This window comes from Gallus gallus, chromosome 3 (assembly GCF_016699485.2).
Source record: "Gallus gallus isolate bGalGal1 chromosome 3, bGalGal1.mat.broiler.GRCg7b, whole genome shotgun sequence".
NCBI lineage: Eukaryota > Metazoa > Chordata > Aves > Galliformes > Phasianidae > Gallus > Gallus gallus.
Genome location: NC_052534.1, coordinates 36743701 through 36771371, shown reverse-complemented (window position 1 = coordinate 36771371; position 27671 = coordinate 36743701). Strand labels below are relative to the sequence as shown.

Genomic DNA, 27671 nt, shown 5'->3' with positions numbered 1-27671 from the left:
GAACAGATATTTTGCTGTCAAGTTTTACCTGGCGTTTTGAAAGCAAGATCCTGAGACTTAAAATATTATAGGATCAAATGTGAAAATAAATAGAAAAAAAATCCCTTTTAATTACATAATGAGACACAATGGTAACTTTGGTCTTCTCTGAGTCCTGTAATGTGGGGAAAGAGAATGAGCAGCAAAAAGAGCAACTTTGCATAGCTACTCTAAGGTTTAGAAATAAGAGGCTTACCTTCACTTAGTCTTCAGGTCTATATGGAGACCATGATACTTCTCTCTTTTTTTTTTTTTTTTTTTGTCTGCTCAGTTTTCCCTCCTAGAAAGGACAAACCTGTGATTTTTTTTTTTTTTTTTTTTTTTTTTTTTTTTTTTTTTTTTAGGGAGGAAAGCTTGTAGACATAGTAGCCAATGTTCCCAAGTCAAAGTGTGAGATGCAAGGACCATGATACTTGTAAGCTGTAGAAAAAGGAAACCAGGAATTACTAAATTATTTCAAGGGAATAACATCTCCATATTTCTGTTTTCTTGTATAAAAAATTACACATTGTCTGTAGGAAGTAAATTAGAACAGGCTATATTTCATGGATGAAGTGTAAATATTTATCCTTCCAGCTCTGAGATAAAAGATTGTTTTGAGTTCTTTTCATTAGAAATTACATCTTTTATGTAAAACTTAATGAAGTAATCTCCCTTCAAAGATGAGGGTAGCGAAATATGTTAGCGTAGAAAAGAAAGTGATTTTTTTCTTTCTTGTCTAAATGGAGTATTTTGAGTTGATTTCAAACATAGTTTTCTGACTTTTCCTTCCATCGCTTCTTCTCTGAGCAGTTACTTCTACCATTCTTATCATATCAACTTATTAAAGTTCTGATTTAAACTCAGAACTGAAACACATTACAATCTAATACCTCTGAAATAAAAGAGTTTTATCTTTCTTAATCCACTGATGTTTTTTTCAGAAGCTCCCCAGCTAGGATAGAGTCAATATAAAGCACAAGGCTGCTTGGTACTGTAACACTGAACATGGTGATTTTTTTTTCTGAACAGGTTGCTATGTCTTTCTTTCCTGTACCAAACTGTGAAGCTAGAATCCTCAGTTATTTTAAGAAGAATGTAAACATTGATAGAAAATTATTTTAGTTCTCACTGAATTCTCTTAAATTTTGATGCTGAGAATCAGATCAGTTGAAAGCCTCCTGTTCATAGCAGGTATCTGATTCACTATGTAGTTTTTTTCTATTATTGTTAGGAATGTTTATTTATTCCCCAAACTTGGATTGCATAATGATGTATTTCTAGAAATATTACAGTAATATATTGCATATAAAAGATTTGTAGGATTAAGTTACAAAATCTATATATCCATTTCCAAAACATCATTCTTTGGAGTATATGGAGTATATCTCCAAAGGTCCTTTCTAAGTATCATTTATGTCCTCTCACAATTGATCCATGTCCTGTTAATAAGCTCCCTTTAAGTACCAAAAGGCTGCAATGAGGTCTCCCTGGAGCCTTCTCTTCTCCAGGCTGAACAAGCCCTCTGATCATCCTCTTGATTCCCATCTGGACCCCTCCAACAGCTCTGTATCTCTTATGTTGTGGACAGTTCTACAGATGAGACTTCATGAGGGCAGAGTGGAGGGGAACAATCACCTCCCTTGCCCAAGGGGCCACTCCTCTTTTGATACAGTGCAGGATACATTTGGCCTTTCAGGCTGTAACCACACACTGCTAGCTCAAGTCCAGCTTCTTGTCCACCAGGACCCCCAAGTCCTTCTTGGCAGGGCTACTCTAAATATGTTATTCTCCCGGTCTGCACATATATCTGTGATGGCCCTGGCACAAGTGCAACACCTTGCATTTGGCCTTCTGGAACATCTTCAGGTTCTAGTGGGCCTCCTTTTCAAGCCTGTTTTCAAGCCTATCCCTCTGGATAACCACCCTTCCTTCTATTGCATCAATTGCATCATTTGGCTTAGTGTCATCTGAAAACTTGCTGAGAGTACAGAAACTCCTTCCACTAGACCAGGTTGCCCAAAACCCCATGCAGGCTGGTCTTGAACACCTCCCTGAACACCTATTGTTATTACTATTGTAAGAATTACATCTGTTGATAATGAATAGTGTTTGTGAACTATTTTTTTCTAATTTGAAAATTGGTAGCATTATACATGTTGTCAAAATTCTTCAAAACCATTTGTGTGTTTGCTACATACTTGGGTGAGTTTCAGTAAAACAGATGTTCTCATATCAACATTTTTCTCCTGGGGATATTCTTACTCTAGCTGTCCATGGAGCTTCCATAGCTGACTCAAGAGGAATTAGTTTGGCTGCCTCTCCTGTAGTAAGTGACCAAAGCACAACATTTTATTAATTGTGCAATCTGTGGTTATTCCTGGGAAGGTCAAGTTCACTGTCTCTTTTAACATATGATGGTGGTTAGAAAGAAATATGTTGTTAAGGCTTGACACAGAATGAAATTGCTCAACTTTTCCTTTTGTGGGATTACTAATAAAAGAGAAACAAATAATTTAGTCTAGCTAAAGTATTCATTCAGCTCAACCCTTGTTTTTCAATGGTGGTCATGTAAAAGGAGCCTATGGTTGGTACTTAAAAAATACAGAGTTGGCTCTTCTGAGCTACAGATTACTTTTGTGTAATTTTTTCTCTCTTTCTCCAGAATTTGCAAATACAAGCTTTGTGGGGTAATGGGGAAGCTTGAGTATAGGAAAAAAATCATAGAAAAGGCTTCACAATTCTGTTCATCTTTTTTTTTTTTTTTTAAATGATCTGCTTTTGTACAGAGGTGCTTGACATCTGGAATTGGTGTGACTATTAATAATTACACCTGTGGAAAATTTAGGATTGTAAATCGAAATAAGAACTAAACAGTGACAGTGATTTTTAACTGCGTATGGTCGTTCTGATTTAATAGTGTGTAATACATTAACTAGACTATTGGGTTTTGATTCAGCATTTACATTGTAATAAACAATTATATATATATCTATGTGGAAAGTATAGATCCAAAAAAAAGAATTTGAAATAATTAAAAATTTTATGTTGCGATAGAATGTTAAACTTTATGATTTTTTTTTTTCTCAATCCTTTTTGGCTGAGTTGCATTCTTACAAATAGGTGACTAAGAAGTGCAGGAACAGGGAGGAAAATTCATTGCCCTGATGTTGAATAGGAACATTATTTTCCATTTTTCCTCAATTTTGATGCTATATTGATGAGGATGTTCTGAACTATATGGAGAGACTGAATTAATGGCACAAGTATTTTCTTTTTTCTTTTTCTGGCAGACAGTTAACAGTCACTGAACAGCAGAAGCTTTCTGCTCAGGTGCTTGGCTTGGCCTCAAGATTCTCACTGGCAAGGGACATCTCTCTGTCATTCTTAATGGACAATAGCAGCCCCAAGCCAAAGGTAGGAACTTTACTTTGTAATGTTCTCCAACGTGTCACTTATCTAGTTATTCCTCTTTTGGATTTTTCACATCTTTTGCAAAACACTTTTCTACTGTGCCAGAAGTCTCTGCTATGATTTCCTCTATTGAACACAGCTGTCATGAGCTTATTAGTGCAGAAAGATCAGTGTGAATGCAGAGTAAATCTCCAGTGCCTCTCAAAAAGGGGATTTTTCTTGAGTATAATACCACAGGGACACACTTTCTGTGAAATCTGTGGGGACAGCATTTAATACTGAGGTTGGATGGCTACAAGCTTTAAGGAAAAAAAATCTCTCTCTAGTGATACATAAATAGACAAGTCCTCCAAATTAAAAAAAAAAAAAAAAAAAGATAATTTCAGAATCAAGCAGTTAAATTAGCTTGAGTGTTGGTAAAGCTATAACCCGCTAATTCTTCATTAGGATTTAATAAAGCCATTATTACATATCAATTAAATATTCATTGAAAGAGAATAAACCAACTGAATTTAGACTGCATGCCATAAAGCATTTTCCAAATTGCTATATCATTATTTTAAAACTTCCAAAAATACTAAGTGCAGAAAGTAATTATATTCTTCATACCATGCAACATAACCTGCAGAGAAGAGATAGGGTTCCAGTAACTTGAAATTGCAGTGATAAATTAGACATTAACTTTGCCAAATACTAATTAGCAAAAATCTATCTTAATGCTTTTCTTGATTCAGATTTGTTTTTATGTAACAACTTAAATATGTTAGATGTCATTTTTAGTAGCAGCAAGGGTAAAGATACCGTATGGGAGCTGATATTCAATATTTCCATTTTGTAATGTAGAGGACTGCTCCTACCAGCCATTAGTCCGGACAGGCCTGCATTTTTCTTGACCACCTGATTTATGAAAATGAAACATTTTTTAGAGTGCATTTAGAGGAATTGCACTGGAACTGTGGCCTTCTAAAATGAAACTGTATTATTAGTGGAAGCCTGATAACACACTGGATTAGTCTGGACTTTCCTTAGTCTTGCTGCAAGAAGTAAACCCATCTTACATCCATGTTATCATAGAAAGAGGTAAAAGAATAAATTCTGTTTAATTTTATTGTGTTTTTCTCTCATTCCTTTTCAGAGTGATTCAGATTCCTACAGTGCTCTTATCTTATCAGTGCTATCCAGTGCATGCAGAAGATGTAAATGATCTGTGTGTATTCACATCAAGCATCCCATTGTTGGCTAATTACCAACTAATTATTAGTTTGGTTAATTACCCAGATGAGCATCTCATAGATGGTCAATAGAAAGATTAAATATTTACTGGAGGGAAACCTGAGGAGGAGGTGAATGTAGTACCTCTTTGCAATTGCTCTCTGCAGATCATATTTATTTCCTACTGTAAAAAAAAGGGATATTAGCAGAAAATATGACCTGGAAGGTTGGTGAGGAAAAGATGGATGGTATAAATATACATGACCTTATTGCACTTCTGTATGTACAATTTCTATTTCTGTTGAAGAAATTGGCATGATATCCTATTATTACTATTTCCCTCAAAGTTCATTTAACCTTTCTTGTTATGTCTGCCTCACTCATGATGATGCAGTCATTTGTGATTTCCTTGAGTGTTCTAACTAAATAGGAGAGAGCATGTCATGAGTAGCTTCCCAGGGAATCTCAGAACATTCAGAACCCAAATGCAGTTTAAAAAAGAAATTGCAGTTTAAAAAAGGAAAAAGGAAGTGTTTATGAAGCCCACAGTGTGTGTCTGTGATGTCCTACGTGGTTAACTTTCTCACAAACCTATTAAACTGTATCTTTCACCCCAATTAAGCCTTGCAGAAAATAACTAATCCCCAGGGCATCGTGTTATGAAAAACTGGAGCCAGAGCTAAGTTTTCTTAGTAGTTGTACACTCTGTGAAGGGTCTTTTTTTTCTTTTTAGGTAGAAGTATGTAATGGTACTCACTGGAGCTTTTTTGAAGAACACTTCAAGGTATGTTAACTGAAAACTGAAATTAAACAGAGAGCACTCCAAGCTCATGTCAAAGGCATTCTGAGTACAAGGCTGAGTAATGAAGAAAGATTCATCTCCTGAGTAAGAAAGGCCATAGGCCAGTGTTTTAGAGCACTGTACTTTTTTGCATGCGATTACTGAAACATGCAACAGATATTTGGTAGAAATTCACTGTTCATATCCCATTAGAAGAATGATGCAAAGATCTTTCACCTGTATTGCCATTTAATTCATTGCCATTTAATGATTTGCTAAATGTACCTTCTAAGCTATTTTGCCCTGTATCAACAAGCTGCTGTCAATCTCTATCTTAATATGATGTATTTACTACATCATGAGCTAAATGAGCTCAATTGTGGAATAATAATCTCTTCACATTTAGCATGAAATCTTGGCAGAGAAAAATACTATTTTTCCTAAGAACTACTGAAAATATGAAATGGGCATTCATAGGTAGTCTATAATTACATCTTGAGATTTTACACTCGAGAACAAAATAAGTCCACATTTTTTGAGGAGAGATTCCTGTCTTCAGGAATATATAATTTCAAGTTGTCTTCTGGGTTAGCTTAAAATAGAGTTAGAATCAAATTTTACTCACAGAGAAATTACTCCATATTTCTTCAGAATGCCATCTACCCAATTTTTTGCTCAATACCTTATGTTGTCTACAATGAGTGAATCACTTTCAAAGTTAATTTTTTTTTCAGTCAAGACTTATCTTGCAGTTCTAAGAGCAAAGAAGACTAGCACTAAGCCAAGTGTTATTGTTTTCCTGTTTGCTTTGTCATTTGTACTCATCAGTATTAAACCAACCAGGTTATGTTTTTTTTTTTTTTCCCTGTCCTTTCTGAAAGGCATACTTAATCTATTTTCAGGCATGTGCATGTGCATCTAGTGGCTTACAGTTCTTCTAGGATTTTGAGCTCAGATTAGGAAACATGGAAGAATGAAACTCGTTTGTCAAATTAATGACTTTAAAGTTAGATCAAGGAATGGTTTAAAATAATCTATTTTAAATAAAATAAGACATATGAATTATGAAGTTCCATGTTTAATGTATACAATTTTTTCAATATTTAGAAATGAATATTATTTGCAGAAAATGTACCGAAGATGTGAAAATTCGTAACATATTTCTTTTATAGCCTGCTTTTCTGTTATTTGTTTTGTGTTTGTGTATCCAAAAAAGCCTTTCATGGTTTCTGATCACTAATAAATGATTATTTTTTATGTTCGTTTCTAGGGGGACTACGTAATGATTTTTCCTGTATTAAACAAAAGCAAGGTGGTATAAGGAGGTAAGACTGCTAAATAAGAGCTGACTTTTTTACTTGTTATACCTATGAAAAAGTTGACTTGGTGAACTAGCTGCTCTTTCTAACCTTCAATCAAATTTTCTTACAAAAGTGTTATCTATCTTAATCTATCTCTTGTTGCCATGTCATTTCTTCTGAGAAAAATTGGCTTATTTCTTACAACTCTCAAGACAATGAAGGCAACTTCACTGGATAGACTACTTTTTTTTTTTTTTTTTTTTTTTTTTTCCCCAGTAAAAAGCTTTTTGGTTGTTACTCAACTGAAGAAATGACTCCTTGAAACATAGAAAAATGGCTATATTCTACCAACAAATAAAAGAAGCAAACTCAGAATACCATCTAATACAAACTTTTATGAGACAGACTCACTGCCTTTTCAGGTCAATAAAAAGTCACTGATTCATTTGTAGTAGGCTTTTAATATCCTTTATTATTTATTGCAAACCACACTGAAGATAATGTATTTTAGGTGAAGTACATATTCCCACTCAAGTAAGTGGCTACACTTAGTGACATGGTGTGATTCTGTTGTTTAAAAGTGTTTTATGCCACTGTAATTGCTTTAAGGCATCCTACACATTCTCCAGTCTCTGTGTTGGGAGGGAGGGCATGTGATTGCCCATAGCTTCTGTCCTACCTGCTAGGCCTGTAATGAAGTCAAAAACTTTGTTATTTCTAGATGATTCATATGCTTTCCAAATTGAATTATACTTTCAGTGTCTGAAATATTATTTTTAGTACTATTATTGCTGTTAAAGAACAGTGTATTATGTTTATTTAAAAGAATAACAAAATCATAACTTCTCTAGCTTTGTGTCTGCATCTAGCTTAAATTCAGTGTATCTTCTTGCAGAAACACCTTTTTCTGTAACCTAAAGGCATAATTACAGTTATTTGCAGTTATAGTAGAATGTATCATCTTGCAATTGTAAACAGCATAGTAGGTACTGTATTTTACTTAGATAGCTCTGTTTTTTTGCTCAAACTTCTTTTATGTCTATGAATAGCAATTGTTTCCAAACAGAACATCAAAATGTTTTACTTTATTTTAATAACTTGTTAAGCTTCCTGACTGTAACAAGGAATATAGTTATATTTGAGGAATAATATTTATATATTTATATATGCCTAGTGATATAACTGATTGGAAGTAACAGTTTTAATGTAAAACAAGTGTCCTGTTGCCATCTGATGCAGTTATCTTACAAGTCCTGGGTGTCTATATATGGATGGATATGCCTTTCCTTGGCTGTTTTCTATTTAGAGCCTAGTTTCTGGGAATATAGCCACAATATTAATTTCAGTTGGAATTTCTCCAGATCACAGCTGAGAATGAACTGTATGAGAGAAGACATGAAGTTTTCCATTAACTTTGAGTGCTAAAAAAAACTGTAATGAAATAAACAAACAAACAAAACCCTACCATTTTGTGGCAAGAAAATAAGAACAAGGGTCTTTCTCAGTCCTCCTTGACAGCTCCTTTATCCAATGCATTTTTTACACCGTAACCCAGACAAATCTTCTTATCTCTTGGGTTCATGCAGCAGTTTTATTTTCTTGACGAAAATGAAAGCAGTTGTCTCCTTGCCTGGAAGGCAAGTGGGATTAAAAAACAAAAAGAAAAAGGAAAAATCCTATATCTCTTGCTACTGTACCTCAGTTTGTGATCCTTTTCCTTTGCAAGACAGAGATAAGGGAAGTGGATATCACTGGGGAAAAAGATAGAGAGCTACAGCTCAGCAAGTTAGGCCTGGTGGTCCCCGTTGTCTTGCACATTTCATAAACTGTACCTCAGTCCTCCATTTTCCAACACATTTTAATAATCTGACAGCTCAGAACTAAAGCAGAAAGCCAAGAAAGAAGGTTGACTAGATCAAAACCCATAGCTAAAATGGTTATCTAACTTCAAATCTTTCCCTCATTCCTACTTACTGCTCATCATTATTACAGACGCTGATTTTAAACCTTTATTACTATGCTGAATTCAAGGAAGCCTCCTCAGAAAAATCCAGATAAAAAGCTAAAAAAATAGGTTAATGCATTAAGTTCATAAGAGACCACATTTGATTCAGGATTTGAGTCCCTTTCTTCCTTCCCTTCCTTGTCTTCCTTCCTTCCTTCCTTCTTCAGAGCACTGGGTCCTCCATACCTAGGCCTTTCGTTCAGGTCCCCCAGGGTTTCTCTTTGTCCACACCTACAGGGACTGAGAGTCTGTCTTGAGGGCAGCTTAAAGAACACTGTTCAACAAGGCCTGCTCCCTTCTGACTATAAGGCAGATGGAATCACCACTCAATATTGTTTTCTTCTGCCCAAGGTTGCACTACTGTGCTAGTGAAATGAGTCCCTTTGTCGATCTTGGCTGCTTGCAGGACATCTCAAGTGAATGCCGTAGTGGTACATGCCTAGTTTGCTCTTGGCAACAGATAAGCCTGCATTAGCCCACTTGTTGCGTGGATGCAGGTCAGGGCATATCTAATCACACTACTAGGAGATCTGGAGCTCATTTTTGCTTCCTCCCATGGCTTAGTAGGAGTGCTTTGCCATGACAGGCTGCAGATACATCCTGGAGATATTTTGCACCTGCCAAAGCTGACAGGCTTTAGAAGGGCAGGTTACTGGCGGAGGAGAGCTCCAGCAGTCATTACCAGCATAAATTATTCATCTTGCTTTGCTTCTAGTGTTACAAAAAGAGTAAATGACAAGATAGGCGCCTTTGTCCCTCTTTCTCTCCCTCACCCTCTCTGTCTTCCCTGAGGAAGCTGAGAACCAACATTCAAGCCAATGTAAAGGGGGCCCAAATAAGCAAAGAGGCCAGCTTATTTTATGCATATTGGTGTGATGGCACATGTGTATGGGAACAGTTGAATCACGGCCTGAACCTCTGATTGACCACCTGAGGTGAGCGCTGAGTCAGCCGCAGGGGCACAGGTGAACGTAATTTCACCTGAGTGACCTCCTAGACCCCATTTAAGGGCTGACTCCCAAGGAGGAAGGATCTCTATCCAGAGATCACTCCTCTTGGAGCCCTTTGGTGAGCTCAGGACACAGGTAAGATCTTTATTTCATTACTCCTTTGTAATGCAATAATGTCTCTGTTCCTATACCTGTATACCTATTTACTTTACAATCTGTATACGTGTTTGCCATACACACATGCATCTCCTCCTGCCTGGTCCTTATCCGGCCATTCACACCACAAAGTGAAGTCAAAATGAATGTGATGTGAAGTACATAGTTTCATTTGGAGATGCAAGTTAAAGCAGCTGTACTAGACTATGCTCCCTGACAAACTATTTAAAGCATTATACAAACACTGTATATTATCCCTACCTCAGCAGTGCTCACTGGAAAGTACTAATCTGACAAAACAAAAGTGTTTTATGGCAATGTATCAATTCTGTCCAAACTTACTAATAAAGCCAATCAGGAAAATGGGGCGACTTTGTCCCCCTACTTCATAGGTTTTCTCTTCTTTCCTGGGCTTTCCTCTCCCCTTCCACTCATCTGGGGGAAATGTGTTGAGCTCCTGCTCCATTGCTTCCAGCCAGGTGGGCTGCTTTAGAACCAGAAGGCAGCAGCCCATCCTATGCCACAGATTCTGCACCCTGCTGAGCACCTATGACAGCAGCCAGGCAGTGGCTTGGTTGTCTGGATTAGCAATTATTTTTTTCACAGCAAGTTGGAAAAATAAGGGGAAAGATGTTGGGTCTGAACAACTTCTTGCTGGTTCTGAAACAACAAAATGTGATGAAAGTCTCTCATTTATTTATTCATTTTAAAATTCTGATGCAAAATGACTTTTCTCAATTAAATTATGTATTCCACAGAGAATTATACCTATGATTCCAAAAGAGCTCAAGATTCCCAAATTGATCAAGAAAATGGCACTTTAATTGATAATGAAGGAAGTATCTTAAGCTTTCTCCTTAATGTTTCAGGAGGATCAAAGGAAGTACTGAATTGCCTTAGCATGTATAATTAGACTTGGGAAACTTTGTTGTGAAGGTTAAGGATGACCTTTGTTTTTGATGTGCATCTTCTTTGAAACTGCAAGGGGACTTAGTAGGTATTATTTTTGTTTGTCTTTTTCAACACATTCAGAAAAGATTTGGTTGAGTTGAATGAGTTGGATTTTTTTATTCTATTTTCCACTTGTTTTGTTACTTGATGGTTTTCCAGCTTAGTTCATTTTTCAGGATTTTGAAATTTTCTTGTTATAGTTAAAGCAAACCAGAGTAATAAAAGAAAATCAAAATCAAGCAGTGAATTAAGTCTCTTTCCTTAGATGAGATGTATTTTTAATATTTAGTTCTGTTTTGCTGAGTGAATGTTAGGACAATTTTTCTTTCAAATTGAGTTCAGTGGCAAAGCTTTTATTCTAATAGAAGAACACTTATCTAAACATCTGTCATTTATCAGACTGTTTGTGCAATATATCGCTAGAGCCATTAGCAAAAATGACAGGACTGAAATCTGCTATCAGAGTGATGAGTGTCAGCAACTCAGTTTTCTCTTTTTTCTGTATACAGTAATTCATTCATTTGAACAAGTATGTTTGACCTTAGAAGTTCTAGGCATAAATTCTGTTTGTATGTGCAGGTTTTAAAAATTATATCAAAGGAAACTCACAATCAAATGTCTTGTTAAATCCTCAGAAATAGTAAATATAAGTTACAAATCATTTCAATTTTTTAATAAGGGAATGAAACTAGAAACGTTTTATTTCCTTAGGGAACATGTGAAAAATATTTTCTGTTCAGTGATCAGTACAGAAGTTCTTTGCATGCTGTTTTCTTTAATGTAATCATCTGGTGAAACATTCCGTTAATTTATTACATAACATATTGTGTCTGAAAACCACTCCTTTCTTGTCCATGTACAGAAAGCAATCCAGCGTCTTCTTTTCTTGGAGGTTGTTCTTTCCAAATTTGGTATTTTAGTTAACAAAATGTGATATTAACAGCGCTAAATAATAAAATAAATCTAAACTTAGAATTATCGTATAGCACAAAGCAAGCACTTTGGAAAACAAGGAAGAATACTTGGGTGGGTGAAGATTAGCACAGGCTTGAATTAGAATGAATGGAGAAAGATGCGTTTCTATTCAAACAGGGTTTTCAAGAGACCTGTGGCAAGGATCCAGCCCTGTTTGTCGTGGCAGTCTGCTCTAAACATTCACTGCTTGAGTTGGGTTGTGTCTTCATTCCCTCTTGGAATTCTTCTACTGAACCTGAAGAATCTCCTTTTCATCAAAACTGGCTTATTGTCTCACAAGAATCTTTTGGTTTTGTCAAACAAGTCATTTTTCTATAGTAGTTCAGATTTTTCACGATATGTTCTAATTAGAAGAATGGTTTACCTAGAATGCTGATTAACATTTTTTTTCAGCATCTTGACATTTAGACACCACCACACACCCCTGCAGCCAAATGCCATTGAGAGATACTCACCCAGTTCATCAGAAGCCAGGAGAAAACAGGATATAAGCTACCATTTTTCCAATTGGGCAGGTGACCCGTGTCTTTTCATGAAGCTGCAGAACCTGATGAATGTCATCACTTTCTGCTATTTTGTGATAAGTGTGTTGGTCAGTGAAGTCAGACATTCCAAAGGTTAGTTTCTCCAACTCTCAGACCTCCAGACTGTTCAGTAGAGGCATTTTATATATGGAGCACTTTCTGTGCTAATTCCTCTCTACTCCTACACAAAATACACCATACACATCTTGCTCATGAGCAGCATTTATGTTCTGTTACACTGAATTTTACTTCCTACGGATGCACGCTGTGATTAGAGAATGTAAACCAACAATCTGCACAATCACTCTTCTCACACCAAATTCTGAAAAATGTAATTCCCATAGGAACAAGGAAAGAAAAATGATATTGCCTTCTCCTCCATGTTCAGTTTCCTTTATTAAAATTGTCACAGCTTTTAGGATAATTAAGATTTTGTCACTTTTGCACCTCATTACTTTGGTAATTAACAGTGTGAAACGTGTTCTCTTATGGCCTGAAGAATAATTCATTAATTGAGGTTAAACTCTGCTTATAAGCACGGAGTTTACTCCATCATTAGCTTAGCTAGCTGTCAAGAAAGTGATATGTTGCTCATTTCTTAGTTTGTCATAAAATGTCAGTTATACATGATAGGAAAGCAGTGCCTTGTATTTGCTTTATAGGCCACTGTAGTGTATTTTTCAATGGAGAAAAGGATACCTAATCCTTATGTGCTCATGGAGAGTTCATAGCCCAGACTGTGCAAACCTCTGTGTGATCCACCTGGGAAATTAGGCCCTTCAGAAAGGTGAGCTAAGGGAGTATGCTTAATAAGGAGTTTGTCTGTACCCAGCAGTCACTGGGAAAATCATGGGAAGGGATGTCACTTAACTCCTCTGAAAGTGTTTTTGTTGTCTTAGGATGTGTATGAGGAGACTTAGATGCCCAGTGTGAAAATGGAGAATTTTATGCAGTAATGATCTCAGCTGCTAAACAGGAATCACAGTGATTCAGGCACTCCAGCCCAGAGAGGTTTAAATGTCTTCACTGTTGAAAATGCCCTTATATGCAGACTGGAAAGCTGGGGATAAGGCAACAGAGTACTTTCATATTGTCCAGTTGAAGCTAGAACACTGTTCATCTCAAATTGCTAAATAATGAGACTTGTTGGGTAATAAACTAAATGGAGCCTGACTCTCTTGTCAGGTGATTAGTTTAGTCTCCAGCAGGGATATTTTCTGGCTTATAGTTTTTTTTTTTTCTCTCAGCATATAAGAAGCCGGACTTATCCTAGAGTTAAAGGAAAAATTAAATATGAATGGAAGAGAAAAAGCAGCATGACATGCTGACTCTTATCATCTACTTCTTTGCTAATTCTTGTCTTACCACATGTAGGAAGAATTTTTGCTCTTGCTCTTATGGAGTTCAGCATTATAAAGGTGGAATGGTTATGTTTCAGCAGTAATGTACAGATAAAGAGACAATATTTTTCTTGGAATTTCTTGTTCATTAATGTCATTTCAAATACCATAGCAAGTAATGTTGTATAGTTTAATGGTGCTTTTGATGAGAAGCAGTATTTTGGCTGTAATGAAGTGTATTATTCATTTGAATTTTATTGCTAATATCTTGTTTGATACTGAGAACCAAGTTCCCACTGAGTATCATTTTCCTTCATTGTTGTGATTATCACTAGATAGTCCAGTGTGATTCATGTATTAAATATGATTTTATTGTTGTGTAGGTATTTTAGAGATAAATAACTGCAGAAGATATGGAGACAGAACTAATTTAAACTTTAATTAGTTGAATTGGTGTTACCAGTTTTAGTGAGCTATATACAGTCATACTCAGAGTTATGAAGTAAGAAATGTAGCAATTAAAAATAATACAGCAGCATCGCAATAATCAATAAATATTCAACTTAAATTTTATCTATAACAGGCTCTGTGTCTTGCTAAAGAACATTTTTAATTAATGGTCCTAGCCTGACACTCCTGAATGTGAGATTCCATACTATTGATCCCTTCTGGTTTTCAAAAGCACAGACTTTTAGCAGGATTGATAGGGAATAATGACTCCATAATGGCTCCAGCATGCTTGGCAGTGAGGGAACTTTTCTGGGTTCCTCTGCTTCCCCGGTTCCTCATTTGGCAGATCTATAGCACAAAGGGACTAAAAGGCTGAGCTGAGAAGGGCTTGACAGATTTCATTAAGTGTGGAACTGAGTAATTCACATTCCCTTTAAAGGTGCTTGTGGAAAAAATTATCTTTCATTAATACACATAACACCCCTTGGATTGAAACTTCCTATTTTAGTACTGTCATTCCTTTGATCCTAAAGATTTATTTCTGGACTTGTGTGGCTATACCTCATTAATTGAGTATTCTGGGTTTTATCTTATGTTTAGCTCAAGTAGAGTCCAGACTTGTGTGGTTTTCCAGTCACCTCCCAGAGGTGCTCACTTGCAAACTGCATTCATTTCCCTCCTAGAAAACCCCGAGTCTGACACAGTTAAGTATATATCTTCATTGCTCACTATCATCCACCATAGTTACCTCAAATCTCTTTATGTCTTTGAGCACAATAGAAAATGTGAGTAGTAATATTCCGAACCTATATACAATTAGATAATAGGTATTATATTAGTGTAGACAAGGCATGAGATTAGAGCAGTTTGTACCAGACTGATCTTTGATTGATATGACCTCACTAGTTGGATTCCAGGAGAGTCATTGAGATGGGATAGGTGAAAGAAAACGTAGATTGTAGGCAACAAGATTCTCCAGCTCTAAGCAACAGATACTTTCTTCATTGCATTTTATTCTGTAACATCCATTCTTGAATGTTTTTCTGCAGTAGCTTCTGCCACAACTTTTAACTAGTTTGACATAAAAGCTATTAATTCTGATATTGGAGCACTGAAATTGAGTAGTTGGATTTCTGGCATAACTGATATCATTTCACTATCTATGCTGCAAGAAAAAAGCACCATGAATTTTATCATGAACAGAGGTAGAGTAAAAATATTCCTCTTCTAAGCCACCTGTGGGTCTCTTACCTGCAGTGAGGGTTTCCATCGCTTTTTTTTTTTTGGAAGTAATTTTATATGGATGAATCACCATGATGACATGCAATTTCAGTGCTCAGTTGCAGAGCAGTATTCATGAAAAGTTTCCTGTGCACACAGAAAATGTAGACCTAGAAGGGGTGAAAATTACTTATGGGATATGAAACACCTGCTGGTATGGTAAGTACTCAAAAATAACTTTTTTAAAAATTTTTGATCATAAGCAGAAATACCCTAGTTACTTGAAAAAAAGGAAAACAGATCATTGTTCCAAAAAAAAAGATGTTCAAAGGAGACTAAATTCTAGAGCTGAACAGGAATAAAAGGCCAGAATTTCAGAATGCAATATGACTGTGTTGTACATATCCATTACTTGATTAATAATCAGCCCTTGGAGTCTTTTTGAAAAGACAGGACAGGTCAGAGAGCTTAGCCTAAAATCCTTTGCAGTTGCTACAAGCTAATGCTGAAAATCTCCTTAATGATAATGACAGGGAGAACACAAGATGCACAGGCAGCCGTTCCCTATCAAGGGACATATCTCACTTCGGAGACTGGAAAGCAAACTGTGTGCTACCTTCCTCACAGTACTGCAAATGTGCAGTGTGAAGCAGCTGTGTTAAACCTGGGAAAAGATTTCAGGAGACTGAATGTATTGTTCTGTGTTAACTTGAAAATTTTGCTGGAACTGATGCACAGGTTTGTGTTGCTAATATTTTCTTTCCCCATTTTACTTGAAGTAAGTGGTTGACTCACTTATTTGACATTCTATAATGCCAGAAGCACTGACTGAATGCACTGGTTCTTTCTCTGAGTATATGTACCATGATGTTAGTCATCATGACTCACTGTGTGTTCTGACCCATTTAAGATGTGTGTTTCTTTCTAAAACAGAGTTGTGGACTAATCCTTGGGGAAAAAAAGGGTAATTTAATGCTTTTGGATAAGTATTTCAGGAAATAATTTAAAAACAAAAATCAATCTAACAAACAAAAAACCTGAGGATATGACTGAAAATGATGGGCAGTTTCCTAGACATTGCTCTTTTCCATCTGGCGATGAGCTAACATCTCCTGCAGGTATGTTTGTTGTCTAAGCTGGACTGGAGTGCAAGAATGCTCTTCTTGTGAGTCTGTGCTGTCACATGTTTAGTTTCTTTTGACTGTTCAAATCTATGCTGATCACTCACTTTTTTCCTCTTTTAATTGGGCCATAATTCTGCTTAATTTCTGACACTGTCAAGAAGTCATGATGAAGCTACTGAATTTGCTGTGAATTGCTATAAATGTGTGTTGGTGCCTGTAGTTCACAGAGTATATCCTATGGAAACTGGATGATGCCTTGTCATTGCATTCAGGGGTTACAAAAATGCTGAAAAGCTCACATTAGGTGGTCTCTGAGAGATTTATTTACAACCCCATCTGGATATCTCTGGCACGAGATATCTTCTGCCATGGACAGGTTTTGATGTAAATGTGACTTACAGGTGGGTAAATTTAAATCGAGACTAAACTTAACTTGGATTAAAACCATTATGCACATTATGAAAGCACCTAATTCTCCGGTTCCTTGCTATGGTAGTTACCATGATAAAAGTTTGGTATCAGATGTGATGCGTACCTATTTCCCAGAATGATTATCTCACAGAATTGCAGGGGTTGGAAGGGACATCAAGAGATCATTGAGTCCAAACCTCTGCTGAAGCAGGTAGCCTATAAGAGGTCACACAGGTAGGTCACCAGCTGGGTCTTGAGTATCTCCATAGGAGACTCCGTGACCCCTCTGGGCAACCTGTGCCAGTACTCCTTCACTTTTACTGTAAAGAAGTTCTGCATATTAGTATGGAACTTCCTATGTTCAAGTTTTAAGCCATCATTGTCCTATCACTATGCAGCACCGAAAGGAGCCTGGCTTCATTCTTCCTAATTTCCTTTAGATATTTATAAACATTTGTCAGATCCCCCTGTCTTCCTCTCCCCAGGTTGAACAGACCCATGTTACTCAGCATAGTATAGGAGGTGCTCCCAGGCCCTTGCTCACCTCTGCAGCCCTCTGCTGGACTCCTTCTAGAAGATCCCCATCTTCAAACTGGGGAGCCCAGAACTGAAAACAAATTTATCTCTAAGTTTGTTAGAGGAACAAATATATAGCCCTGAAATTCAGTGCGACCTGGTTATTATACAGCTGCTTAATTATTTTTAGATAGCTCTTCTCTAACCTGTTTACTAAAATTATTTTTAACTTGATGTAGAATGTAGGTTCTGTGAATTCAGACAAAAATAGTAAAGTTTAACATCTTCAAAGGTATGCTAACTGTAGAAAATAAACGTCTGCTCTGCATTGTTTTTTGGAAAACTCCAAGGCATTCACTGCCTCCCAACATCTGACCTGTCAAACTCTTAGATGTGTTCTGAAAGTGCATAGACTTTTCTGAAGAGAGCTTTCACTCCAGAATAAACCTTTCTTAACAGCATGAGAAGACATTAGCCAAAATTACTGACTAATTAGCTCTAAGCTCTTCTGTATAATGTATGCCAGAGGGTTTTGATAACATTTCCAGACTAAGTGCAGTTTCTGTAATGAAGCAATTCATCTACGTAGAGCCCCTTGTGCTATTGCTGGTGAGTACTGAGGCCAGCTTGGTGCAAAACTGACATCTTCGCACATTTGTGATGCCAGGATTAATTATAATTAAATGTTATTTATTAGGCTATGATTTACAATTAGCCCCCAAATTATTTTGAAATAATGTATTTTGAAATCATGTTTGAATGTTGTGACTTAGCATTTCCACTACAATAGCTTTACTGTTGTTGCAGGTGTCAGTTTATCAGTTTTGTATTCTGTTGGCTAAAAATTCATAAAATACCTGTGTTTTCACAGCTCACTCTTCAGACTTGAAAACTCAAAATGTCAAATGATTAAACTATTTGCACTTACAGTAGTTCAGGGTTTGCAGTGCATGTGGTGAATGCTCTGGAAAATATCCAGCCCACTTTGCAGAGGTGAAACCTCAGGCACTAATCTGTGTGGATACTGAGTGGGAAGCTGCTGGCTACAGGGGCATCAGGGCTTTGACTGCTACTACCTGACCAGAGGAGCCTGGCAGATCCTTGCCCCACGCTGGTGTCTTTTTGACTTGGCTGTAGAATTGTTTGAGTTTACTTTTGTGTTTAGATGCAGAAAGAGGCTGCAAAGTTGAAAGAGTGCAGTAAGTGCAGCCTGAGGCTGAAGCAGTTATAGCCTGACGACCTACAGCAGTGCTGATACGCATGTCATGCCTTGAGCGGTCCCCTGAGAGCATACTTGCTGACTGATGTCTGCCCGAAAGGCCTCTGCTCCCTACTTCTGTGAATTATGCATTACAAATCTACCACCACATTTCAGCACTCAGGTTTCCTTCATGGTCTTGAAAATATCCTTCTGTATCACTTTCCCCTGTCAGAACTGGGGATCTTCTAATGACAATTTGCACATTATTTTTTCCAGTCATCTTTGTTTTGGATAATGTGCCAGGTGCAACTGATATGGAAATACTAGATACAAAACTAGATGGGTTAGTTTTAAAGTTAAATCAATTAAGTTCACACATCTAGTCCTCGGTTACTGTAAAATAGATGATTGCAATAATCTTTCTTTGCCTCCTTGGCAGTTCAGTGTGGGCACTTCATGGGCAGGGATGACCTCCAAACCTCCTCACAGCAGGCTCCGGACAATGAAGAGCCCGACCAATGTTCTCTTCTACCCACTGTAGTTATCAGCATTTGTACTCTATGACAGCTCTTACTCTTGTGTGGAGTGCTCACTTCAGCAATTGCATTTTCCAGCTTTCACTGCTGGGCACTGTACTGGAGAATTTAAACCAGATGGTAATTTTATACTCTTTATGTGATTTATTGGAATGAGTAATGACTAGAAAGAAAAGATCTGTGTAGGCATTTGGTATGGAAGGCCTAGTGGTTGTGTGACGATGGAACTTTGGTTTGAGAGCTTACTAAAGGTTCTAGAAAAAGAGCTGTGAAAAATCAAGCCAATTATTTACTGCAGAAGAGTTAATACCTGCATAAAATCTTTAGTTTTGAATAAATATGAAAAAAAACCTCCTTAGTAACTCTGTTCAGAGTATGGCACTACATTTTTTTCTTCTCATTTAAGGTTTCTCCCTTGTTTTAGTCAGACTAATTCTTCTTTTTTCCACATTATTCTCCTGAGATCTGCCCCACTGTTTTGATGATAAATATGAAGCAGACATGGTAATTTTTTTTTTTGCCGCCTTCTAAGCCTTCTCCAAGAAGTATGGATTTGAATATTCAAATCAACCTTGAAATTCTTAGTGTTGCCTCCTTTTTTTTTTTTTTTTTTTGACAGACTGAATGAGGAAAAAAGCAGAGGCTTTGCTGGCAGGTAGTACTGAAATTGATCTAAAAGTTCTGCTAATAAGGCTCAAGAGAGTCAGGGACCGAGGAGGTTCGGATGAAAACAGGTATATGAGACACTGACACCTCTGTCTGTGTGGGGGAAAGATTCTCAGCTGCTCAGCCCACATCACAGAGCTTGGCATGCAGCAGAGCTACTTATGTGACATTTAAAACTAGATTTCCTAGAAAAATGGCAACAGTAGTAAGTGAAGGTGGTAATTTCCTAATAAAGAAATGAATATTTGGTTTTAGTGAGCTAGAGTTTACTTCATCAGATATTTGTGGAAAGCAGAAAGGAAAAATAACTGGATTAATTTTTTCAGTTCTCAAGCTAAGTTTTCTAATACTTGATTTGAAATGGACGTTACATTTTGAAATTAATTTAGTATTTTTTTTAAGGTTAAAACAAAAACAAAAGTTTTGCTTATACAGCTAACTTAAAAATATTCACTTTTAGGTTGTATGAAAATCATGTTCTCAGTTCTTTTTGATACCCAGCAACTGTTAAGAGCACCAAAACTTGCCCTTGACTGAATTTCAGAATATCCTTTTGTCTTTCATAGTGTGTAAAGATACGTTTCCATAAACTAAGAAAACAACAAAGTAACAAAAATAACATTACACTTTATTTCCTGGGCAATGTGGTGTGTGATCAAATACCTCTATTGTGCACTAGGTCTTCTGCAGATTGAGAGCTAGGGAAATAACAGTGGTGGGAACTGAGTGTTGTTCTACATGCCAAAAAATCTCTTGCTTGTAAATACTGATGTGTTTAGAGATGAAACCATTATTTTCCTTTTCTATGTGTTGTGGGACAAGGAAAGTTGGGATGGTTCTCTGATGGTTCCTGTCAGAAGCACAGATCTTTTAAATTTGTATTTCTGGGAACAGCATTAGACCATACTCTGCAGACTCTTAAATAGCCACCAGAATATTTCTGTGCTGTTGTGCACCTTGTTTCCGTCTTATAATCACCAAAGTTCACTTTGTACTAGAGAAACCAGAAATAGGTTAATTAAGCTGTTTATTTCATACAAATATCTCAAAATACTGGGTGTATGACACAGTAGTAAGATAGTGGTCATAAACAGGCCTTCTGTATTTGGCACTTTTTCGAAAACTTGTACTTGGGAAAAACCCCTGCTTTGCTTAAACTTGTAATCGTATTTATAAATATGTCATCAGTGTCTCTCCCCTGGTAAAATTAATTTTATCTAGGCCAGAGACTGCAATTTGAAAAATCTTAGACTGTCTGGTTAAGTAAACTCATCACTTACCATTTTCACATGCTAATCAACTCATGAGTATTGATAAATCTTCTGTATAAACAAATTGGATTGTGAAATACTTAATAACGTGATAATGGTAGTGTCCATTTAGTCTGGTTTGTATATGTATTCTGCTAGTTAATCACCAGTCAGCTTGAAATGAAATGTTTTAGGGTGGTACATGGGTTTTATTTCTTCTATTGATAGACAAAGATATGGTATAGAAGACTTGAGATGATGCCCTGCTAAGAAAATTAGTTATGGTTTATAACTAAAACTTCTATTTTCACCCTAAAATGCAGACCTCAGATTAGTATGTTATCACTTTTTACTTCTCGTGGCATTAAAGTATCTGTCTTGTAAGCTTTTGAAATTAATTCCAGTGACTTTGGCTGGGCATATTTAATCCTTCTCATGGACACTCTTTGCACTATGTCTTTCTCATCACCATTTTTAAGGTGTGGTTATTTGGTGACGAAGGCTGTCAAAATAGAGAAGACATTCAAGTTAGCTATTAGAAACTTTTGACTAGAAATGTTTTCTGTGAATTTTGTTTTACTCTTTAAAAATACTAATTATTCAGACACAGTTGAATGATGATCATTTTGTAGATTTAGGGATTATCTAATTTCCTGTGTTTTCAACATCTGTATACACAGAATCCCCATCCATAAGAAATGTCTTGGGAATCTTGTTGGGTAAACATAACGAAGGATTTTTTGTATTGCAATGATTCTAGATAAAACAAGAAAATGTATCATAAAGTATTAGAAGGATGGCAAAAGCTATATGCAATAAATCCTCTCATCCAGATTTATCTATACATTTAAAGTAATGGATTAAGAAACTAGTGTTGTGGAACTAATTAAAACGTAATTGACATACCTGATTTAGCTCCTCTGTTAGATATGAGGATGCCTTTGTAGATCTTAGTGAGCCTGTCCAGTGAATACTTGTCTTTCTGTTTACAATGTTAGAGACACTGCCTTTTCCCAAGTACTTCACAAAACTCCATCTGTCTGTAGTCCTCATTTACTCTAAAATGTTCACTTCTTCTAAGCTATTTCTCTTCAAAAGTCTATGTACAATGGCATTACCAGTGTAGTTATAATGAGTGGGTGTTTTTGTCGTATATACCAGAATCTCTGACCGACAATGGATGTATTATTGAATAAAGGATCAGTATGCACAAGGCCTGAAAACATATGTCAGAAATCAAGTAGCTTTGACTTCTGCAGCACTCAATACTTACAATCTACATGAAACTCAAGAAGCCCTTAAGAAATTAAGAGCTGGTAATTTAGTTTATTGCATCTAAATGTGGAGTCCTCCACATCTGGAGGAGAGATGTAGACCTGTTAGAGGCCATCACTGAAAGGCCACAGAAATGACTTAAGGGATGGAACACCTTCCCTTTGAGGACAGACTGAGAGAGCTGGGGCTGTTCATCCTGGAGAAGAGAAGGCTTCAGAGACACAGGATTGCAGCCTCTCGGTATCTAAAGGGGGGCTTTAAGAAAGAAGGAAACAGACTCTTTAGCAGGGTCTGTAGTAACAAGACAAGGGGAAACAATTTCAACTAAAGGTGGGAAGATTTCAATTGGAATAAGGAAGAAGATTTTTACTAGAAGTGTGGTGAGGCCCTGGTACAAGTTGCCTAGTGAGGTAGTGGTTGCCCTGTCCTTGGAGACAGTCAGTGTCAGGCTGGACAAGTCTCTGAGCAACCTGTGCTGGCTGTAAAATCCCTTCTTCATTGCAAGATAGTTGGACTAGATAACTTTAAAGGCTCCCTCATGCTGATGTAAATGGCTATATCTTAGCAGAAGAAATCAAGGCAACTGTGTTCTTTATTGCTTTATAGGGACTGTCTTTATGCCTTGTGTTTCAATAGAACTTCTGTTGTTCACTCTTGTTGTTGTTGAGATGCTAGTACTCTTAACAGTGTAATTATTATTCTTATTTAAGCTTTTTGTTACTGAACGCTCTCAAGTAACCAAATGTTTGACTCCTACTTGGAACTCACTTCCAAACAGGCCTTACAGCACAAATATTTGTCTTTCTCTCAAACAAAAGAGCCTTCAGTGAAATTTATACCACTATAATTAGATAAATATTGTGCCAGCCTGATGATTATATTTAATTCATTATTTTTGGAACTGGAAGTTGCTCAGAGATGGCTGGTGGAGCATGATGTCTTCCTTTGTAACAAGAGATACTTATGCAGCTTGATGGAGAGGATAAGAAGGGGCTCTCTGCTCTCATGTGGGATCAGAGTTGTGGTGGCTGCCTGTGTGGACTCCAGGTGTGTGGGGTATGTTGCCCATGACTGGGTACACTGTCAGTAGGTAACTGTTCATGTTGTGTCTTGATAAAATTTTCAAATATGATGTGTCATACAGCTGGTGGGTGACATAACTTGTAGTTATTCTTATTCTGTATAGGATCTGGAGGCTAAAATGGTGCAGGATGTCAAGGTCTTCAGGGAAGTATTTTTGGAGTTCAGTTTTCTTCTAGGCTGGCATTTTTAATGTCAAGTTTACTGGCTTAAGTTCAAGTTGTAGGACAAATCCTGGATGCTATAGCTTGAAGGATGAATGAATGTATCCTTTTCTGGGATAGGAGACCTTGAGGTTTTCCTCTGCAAAAAGAGGATTTGTATCTATTATTTCCCTGATGAAAGATTTATTTTTGTAAAGATTATTGTTAAGAAAGAACACAACTGCATCCTGCCTGTTGTTTTACTAACCAATTTCTATGGGCATCTGTCCTTGTTAAACACTCTTGGGAGTTAAGGGGAGAGGAAAAGGAAAGATTGCATTGATCCTGAATGCTGTGTGCCTGTAAATTGTTTCTGTAAGGAGTCATTTCATGTGACAGATAGGAACTAACCGTAACCTTTGTAATTGGTTGCTCACTGATTGTTCTCAGGAGATGCATGTTTTTTATAGGAGGAAGGGACTTGCCTTCAATTCATTTATAGTGTGCAAACAAAGTTCAGGGTTTATCCAAAGGAGGTTGGAAAAAGTGGTGGGGAAATGTTCACAGCTTAAGTTCTCTTCTGAGGAGGGCTAGAGAGAGATGATTGATTTTTTTTTTTTTTTTTTTTACTTAATACCTACCAATGCACAGAACATTAGAAAATGTAAGTTTGAAGACTGTATCGATTTTTCATGCCATTACACTGCCTAAATATATTTTGTCTGATTCATCAAGTGATTAGTCTTTTTTTTTTTTAATGTAGGATATACTCACAGATATTTCTGTGGGTATCCAGAAGCTCAGAAATGATTAAGTATCTTGGGGTGAAGGGTTCAGCTATGAAGTTTAGGTTTGACTGAGTAAGGTGACAGTGCATTTCTTGGAGCCAGGTGACTTGGATCCACACTTCAGTTTGTACAATACATCAGATCAGACTGGAACAACCTGGAAATAAGCTTGCAGTTCAGACTGATCTGTGTTGAAAACAACCATTTAAGCATTAAGCATCAGAACAGGTTACACAAGTCAATAAATGTAAGAGTATGTGCTGCTACGTTGTAATTAATATATATCTGAGTTGTAAATTCACTTTTAGTTAGTTTTACATGCAGGATTTTTCTAGAATCAAAAAAGAAAGCCATCTTAGATGTAAAGTTAAAAACGATAGTATTATAACTGAAACCATAATATATGAATAATTAATACAGATCTAAGCAAAAGAAAAGGAATGATGCTACTGCATGGAGAAAATGATGGTAATAAGAATGAAGTTTAAATTTCTGTGTGAGTATTTCCTAGTATCTAGTCCTTTTCTTGGTGTTACGGTCACTTTTCTACTAACCCTCTGTATACCAATGCTGCTGGCAGGGTGTAAAAGGGAGAATAAGTCACTGACATCTCGAGCCCATTGCTTCAAGTAAAATAGTGTTGTTTTTCCTCTTCCTCCCTCTGGAATCTGCTTAGGGTCATTTTATGTATTTACTAATGTGCATTTACAGCTTCTTCTTTCCTCATTGTTCTGTAAACTTACGCTGTTTGAATTTTACTATAAATGTTGATTTTTTTTTTTAATTTTTTTTTTTTTTACTAGAAGTTACTTTTTGTTCTCTTTGCTGCTTCTACAATTGTTTTTTCTGGTCTATAGGTCTATATTTCATCAGCTGGCCACTAATGAGTTTGCAGTTGTGCTCACTTAGTGCTGACCCGTGCCTTATATCCCACCATCCTGTCCCTGTGCTCCTAATGTTCTCTGCTTCTTTAGCCCTTGGCTGCCACGCTAGGCCACTGTTCTTTCACACTAAAGTTTTTTTTTTTCTGTCAGAAATTCATTATTCTGTATAGAAGAATTAATCTATGCTGCTATCTATCTGTACAAGAAATTATGATTCTACCCTACGAAAATTTAAAAAGAGTTATTCATAGTCAATTTTTCATGTGAAGAACTGCTTTTACAGCTAAACCAACTAACAGCATAGCTGCAGAGAGGTCATGACAAGTGCAGAGCAAGCTGACAATCCTTGGAACAGAGGCTTTATGAACTCAATACATGCCTGAGGCCAGTAGCTGGCACTGGCAGTGCTGCATCACTGGGTTGTCTTGTCTCCTGACGGAAAACTGCCAATGCTTAGAGATGCTGCAGGCCATATAATAGATCTGCTAGAAAAATAACAATATCACTCATACACCTGAACACTTCAATACTGGAGGGAATAGCTCAGTATGATTCAATACCAAATATGTTGGGGTAATTTCTTTCTCTCACTTCTTCCTGTGAAGTAAGACGTACAAGGCTGTGCCTCACCATTCTAAAACGCAAACAGAAGATTAATGAAAGGAATTAGTAACTGACCTGAGATGGATATCCTAAACTAGAATTTATTTTTGTGTTCTCAACAACGGAATAGATTAAAAATAATTATATCTCTGGAGAGGTCAGAATTTCATGTAAGCAATCATCGTGTTAAATTTTGCCCTTAGTGGGGGACAAACTGGTATCAACAGATTGGTGTGTCTTTCCTCCTTACAAATAAAATCAATTTCAAAAGAACAGTTTGTACTTTATTTCTGCTAGAGTACTGAAATCTGACCACTAGCCATGAGACTACCAAAGCTGCTAAAGCCTCTCATGGTCAAGAATGACCAAAGATAAAAAGTCTCTAGAGTACATTAGACAAACTTTGTTCAGATATTAAGTGTTTGTGAAAGTAATACAAATCGTATAGCAGGCAGAAAGTTAGAGCTTTCTTTTTTATAACTCATTTCATATTCTCGGGATTGTATGGGAGCAGACCAAAATGCACTTACACTTGTTTACCAAGGTGATGGTTGCAGGGAAGTAATCTCTGGCCTGCTTGATGTAGTACCATAACATAACTTTCTCTGAAATCCTGAGGAGAACACTTAAACTAGAGCAGTCTGAAGAAGCTGGTGTGTATCTTGTTCTCTTTGTTGATAAATGTATGCACATATCATGACCTTCTTTTCAATATTGATTAATGAAGTTTGGCTATTTTATAGATAATTTTACATATTGTAGCACAGATGGTTGTTTCTCAAGTTATGTTGGAAAGAGACATCTTGTGACATTGACTAGATGTGTCAAATAAAAGTGACATTGTAAATACAAGATGTATGCTAACTGGAAAATTTCTACGGCATAAGCTGCCTGGCAGTTGTTATATTCTCAGGAGTCCCTGGAGAGAATGGTTAATGTCTCATATTTCCTTAGAAACTTCAAATAGAAAAGTGCAAATACAGTTCTTGGTGAAGTGGCAAACATAAACATTCCAAAAATACTGCCGTTTTTCATTTTTTTTCCTCTCAAATAACCACACTTACATTAAAAAAAAAAAAAAAAATAAGAATTTCCTGCATGACCAACTGGAAATATTATTTATATTAACGTATTGATATCTGCTTGAACTGAGTATTGTTTGGGAGAGGATATTGGCAAACAGGTTTCTTTTTAGGTGCTGATTTACAGAACAGGGTCTTTTTTTTTTTCCCCTCTTGAAATGTTGATTTGTACTTTATTCCTTCAATTTTCACCCCTTTTCCTTAAGATAGTTTTTCACTGTATGTCACTTTTTTATATATTTCATATGTTTTCTGAGGTTAAAAATGTTATGAATGTGATAAACATCAGCTTGCTAATAAAATAAAGGTAGACACTGGAGTCAAATGCCACAGACTTGTCAAAGGCAGTAGATAATTTTCATGATGTATGAGTTCTTTGGATGCAAGGTAAGTATTTATTTGCCTAAGGAAAGAAATCCTTAAACAAGATTATCTCTGTTATTTATAGCATAATTTAGGAGCTTTAAAACAGTGTGCTTACTCTGAGTGTTGATAATTGCATGGATTAACTGTGGATTTGGTGGCTTTGATACCAAGTGAAAAAAGAGCAGGTAGAAAATGGTGCTCATAACTTTTAATGACATGATTAAATTAAAATGGAAGAATCAATTATCTGGAAAATTCATGATGCAAGATAGTATTTTTTTTTGTTTTGTTTTGACTGAAGGATGAAAAGCATTCCTTGTGCTTGCAGGCCTAGATCCTTCTTTACCTGGTAGTATTTTCCCTGTTTTATATGAAACTTTCAAGCATTCTACAGGAAAGGCTGTGACAGCTTAGTGATTCCTGTTAGTGAAAAGATTTTCTGTTATAT

General features: G+C 36.5%; 1 long non-coding RNA gene across 1 annotated transcript in view; it reads left to right on the top strand.

The window, feature by feature from the left end:
* The first annotated feature begins 9760 nt into the window (after window positions 1-9760).
* LOC775999 overlaps window positions 9761-27671 on the top strand; it is a 28353-nt gene continuing 10442 nt past the window's right edge. Inside the window, exon 1 of the long non-coding RNA XR_210453.5 lies at window positions 9761-9816. This is a non-coding gene — a long non-coding RNA (uncharacterized LOC775999). The remainder of the gene's footprint in view (window positions 9817-27671) is intronic.